The sequence below is a fragment of the Oryctolagus cuniculus genome, chromosome 2, assembly GCF_964237555.1.
Source record: "Oryctolagus cuniculus chromosome 2, mOryCun1.1, whole genome shotgun sequence".
NCBI classification, from domain to species: Eukaryota; Metazoa; Chordata; class Mammalia; order Lagomorpha; family Leporidae; genus Oryctolagus; species Oryctolagus cuniculus.
The window spans coordinates 50,473,111-50,477,761 of record NC_091433.1 but is presented as its reverse complement, the minus strand read 5'-3'; the positions used below and the strand labels follow the sequence as shown (position 1 = coordinate 50,477,761).

Below are 4,651 nucleotides of genomic sequence, written 5' to 3'. Positions count from 1 at the left end.
TGACTCTAGAGCTCTCCATTCCTTTTTAAAGTAAATTTTATTTGACACATAATAATTATATGCATTTTTGAGATACACTGTGATGTTTCAATACATGTATACAATATATAATGACAAACAAGGGTTATTAGCATTTCCATCACCTCAAATATTTATCATTTATTTTTGTTGGGAACATTCAAAATCTATTATGAACTATACAATGAGTTATTGTTGACTAAGGTCACCTCATTGTGCTGTTGAGCACCAGAACTTGTTTTCCCTCTCTAACTGATTTTCACGTTCTGTTTTCTGTCTCCTTCTCTCCCCCTGTCCAGGTCTCCCTGGATGGCAGGGACCCAAGTATTTGAACCATCACTTACTGCCCCTGGGAATGTGCACTAACTGGACCTGGAATCAGGAGCATAACTGGGATTTGAAATCAGGTACTCTGTTTTGGCATATGGGCATCTCAACCAGTGTCTGCGACTGCTAGACCAAAAACCCACTCTTACTTATATTTTGATATCAATTTTAAAGTCAAATTGCACAGTTGTTAAGAAATCAGTTGATAATCAATGTAGCCAAATTTGTTATCTTTCTGGTGCTCCTCTATTCAAGAATGCATATGGCCATTTCACTTACTTAACTGTTTGACCTGTCAATAGCAACATTTCTTGCTAAGCTGTTGTCTAGGTACATCTTTGTTGTGACATTTTTAATAGGGATCATTTTTCCAGAGTACATCCTAATTGGCTGTTACTCTTGTACATGTGAAAGACTCTGTATAAAATATGGGTATTGATTTTTCATTTCCAACCAGTTTTTAATAACTTCTTGTGAAAACACAGATATTCCTCTTTAATGTAACAATATCACATTTGCAAAATTGAAAGGAAATCACCAAACAAAACATGAATATTAATCACAATATAATCCCTCCACCCTGAAAATCATACAAATCCCCCTTAGCTTTTAATGATATGAGTGTGAGGATGCTTTTGTTTTACACTGCTCAGTATGGGATTACTGTCTTCTGGCCTATCCCTGTAAGAACATCTCAGAGACTATCTGTATGGGCTCCCCCCTATCTTACCCAGTCTTTCAGTGGAATTTGGACCTGTTAGCTCTTTGGGTGTACTGGCTACCTGACCAGCTCTGCAGCAAACATGGCAGCTGGGTTTCCTATACTCCTACCTCCTAGGGATGGGCCTCTGGAGCCTCTCACACCTTTGGTGTTACCCAGGGAAAGTAACAGCCTGGCTGTTGGCATTCATAGAAACAGTGAACAAAGAGGGCTCATGTGAAATGTGGCAAAGCCCTTTCTAGACCTTTCTGTACGCACATCTACTGTAGTACATACAAAAGGTTGGTGATAGACCCTAATGTAAATACTAATGGTGTGTAGGTCTAGTAATAATATTCCAGGAGGCTAGTTTCTTCTTCCTAATGCTAATGATATCACTGATGTGACCTTGAACTACTACTGCTGTTATCGTCAACCTTTCTCATGTCTTCAGAACTGAGAATGCACTGAATTCTATGCAGGAGGTTGGGGATCTGAAACAATTTATATCCTTGATTGATGGTCATCATTCTGTTGCACTTATGGACATAATACATTTTTCACATGCCTATGGGCTCCACCTCTTACCTGCTGTCATTGCAAGACAGAATGCCCTGCCCCAAGGCCTTCCATTGCTTAACATAGTACTGTCTTTCTCTGGTTCTTTCAAAAGGTATTGTGTATGGGGCAAGCATTTGCTGTAGTGGTTAAAACACCGCTGTGATGCCCACATCCGATAGAGGGGTGCCTTGGTTTGGTTCTGGCTCCACTTCCAATTCCAGCTTCCTGCTAATGCATAGCCTGGGAGGCAGCAGGTGATAGTTGGGTAGTCAGGCCCCTGAAACCAATGTGGGAGACTAGGATTGAGTGCCAGGCTCCTAGCTTTGGTCTGGACTGGCCCTGGATGTTGTGGGCATTTGGGGGATAAGCTAGCAAATAGATAGGTCTGTCTGTTTGCCTTGTCTCTCTGCCATTCAAATTATTATGAATAAATAAAGGTGGGCAGCAGTCAGTGTTAAACAAGCTGCTGGCCTGGAGCAGGGTCCTCGAATTGCAGAGAAACCTAAACCTGCTTTGGTGGATGCCAACACCAAGTTGACGTAGTCCCTGCTATGCCAGGTCTACGTGTATCACAGGAAGAACCTGAAGATGAGCAGTGGCCCAGAAGGGGATCATGTAGCTCACCACCTAGCAGGTGCTGACCACCCTGGGCCCATTGTTCCAGAACTCGAGGATGGTGCATTTCCACTTCACCAAGAAGGACCTGGAGTCTCTGAAAGGCCTCTACCACATCATGGGCAATGGCTTCATGGGCTGAGTGCACTTCCCTGATACGGTCCCATATGAGGTGTGCGTGCTCATGCTGCTGTACTTGTCGAAGAAGAAAATCTTCATGGGCTTCATCTCCCATGACCAGAGTGGCTTTGTCAATGGCATCCAGAAGGTCCTCACCAACTACAATCAGGTGCAGCAGCAGAAGCTGGAGTAGCAGTGGGGGATGAGAGGCAGCAGGTGTCCCCAGAGCTGGGCCCCATTCTGGAGAAATCTGGAGGTGAGGCCCTCACAGAATCTGCTCCAGCTCTGCCCACCTCTGGGCACTGTGTGTGCCTCTGGGGCCATGAGGCAACCCCAGCCCCAGGGCACTGCCCAGATCCCTCCAGGTGCCCCCTCCAGGGTCCTGCTGGCCCACTCCCTCCTGGACCTATCCTTTAGCTCCAGAACCCTGGGTTCAACCCCCAGCTGCGAAGCCTCCTCCTCTACTCTCTGCTGCCCCAGACTGGGGTGCACCCCCAAGGCCTCCCTCCAACACCTCCAGCCACCAGGGGCTCCCACACTGCTTCCCCCACCACACCAGGGCCCAGGTACCAGGGCCTGGGGCAGCCCCAGCTGAGGCCCCCACTCCTGCACCCACCACCCACTCAGTCCTGGCCTGAGCAGCTGCCCCCGGAGGCTCCATTGCCAGGTCAGATGCTGCTGAGTGGGGGTCCCTGGGGCCAGGTCCCCCAGCCGGGCCTGCAGCCCAGTGTCATGAACGATGACATCCTCATGGACCTCATCTGAACTCCCCCCCCCTCCCAGGACAAAGCCAGATGACAGGAACTCAGTCTAGATCTCCCATGTGGGCAGCAGTTACTTGTGGGCAGGAGTTACCATCTCCTCCATCTCCCAGGTTCTGCATTAGTGGGAAGCTGGAGTCTAGAATCAAACCCAGCAACTCCAGTGTGGAAAGCAGCTGTCTTAACCACCAGCATAAATGTGAGGGCACTTTTATTTCACTCATATCCACTCCTTTCACCATCAGCCGTTTCTCCAGTGAGCATAGTAGGCATCAATTTTACTCTCTCATTTTTTCTCTTCACAGCATTGTATATGTCAGGAACAATAAAGTGATTCAATCACATGATTTTATATTTGAGGAAATGGAGTTCTATTTATCTTAAAGTGACTTTCCCAAGACCTCTTATCTTGTGGAGTACAGTATTCAGGAACTCCTTTGTAAACACTAAGCTCTAGTTTTCCAAATATGGCAGTGGAAGATGGAGTTCCTTGTGAAGGTTTTCCTTCTGCGACCATCCTCAGGGGGTCTAAGTACAACTTTTCCAAAGCTGCCCATGAACTTCCTGACAAGCAGATTATTGTACTTGAACTTGAATATGGCTGCAGTGGCAGTCAAGACTTTTGAGAGTGCAACCTTGGGTTTAAGAAAAGTAATATGAAGTAGGAAGAGAGTTGTTAGAAGAAAGTGTGAGAAATTGGTTGACCATGATGTGATGATAGAGATGTATACAGGAAGTAGGGAGGTGCTTGTTTACCTAATATCTCAGGGGGATATTGCCTTGAGAAGGCTGGCGGGAAAGCATTCTATGGAAAGAAAGAAGTAGATCTTGGTAGATCTCAAATAAATTAAGAAACTAAGATCAGAATCAAGACTTACTTGTTTGCCAATGGTTTCTTCTTTTGATTACCAAAGTTGGCTTAACTTGATTGTATATTAGACTCTCTATTATTATTTTCAGCAGAGGTCATTTCCAAAGAATTTTCCTAAATATTTGTTTATCCATTAATTCATCATTTAGTATCATACTTTGGGCAGCTGTGGCATTTTTATGGGTTTATTTTCATATTGTACTATAATTATATGATTATATGTTTATTTTAATCACCAGACTGAATTCATTGAGGAAAGGATTCATGTCTTGTTTCAACTCTATTCTGGGGTCCGCCATAGAAAGCTTTGGGGCAAATTAATGAGCCCATCATATAAAACAATGGAGACAGGGCACCTTTGTGTGTGTGTGTGTGTGTGTGTGTCTATGTTTATGTATGATGAGGCTAACATGATACCAGCATAAAATAATAGAAGCATTGAGAAAAGTGAGATTACAAGAAGTTATTATATGGATTGGGCCCTTAGCTAGTGCTTGAAGGATGGAGAATAATTGGATCAGTTAATAGAATGGATATGATGAGAATTAGGATGTGAAGTTAGGAAAGTTTTGATCAGCATGCCCGTGGTAGATGGTTTGTTTTGGTAATGATGAGCAGGAGGACTACAATTTGGGCCAGTGTGTGATCATCTTGAATATTTGTAAGAAATTCATATTT

At 44.4% G+C, this 4,651-nt stretch overlaps 1 pseudogene; it reads left to right on the top strand.

Moving 5' to 3' along the window:
• The first annotated feature begins 1,148 nt into the window (after positions 1-1,148).
• On the top strand, positions 1,149-4,311 carry LOC103346100 (mediator of RNA polymerase II transcription subunit 25 pseudogene; annotated as a pseudogene).
• Positions 4,312-4,651: the final 340 nt, after the last annotated feature.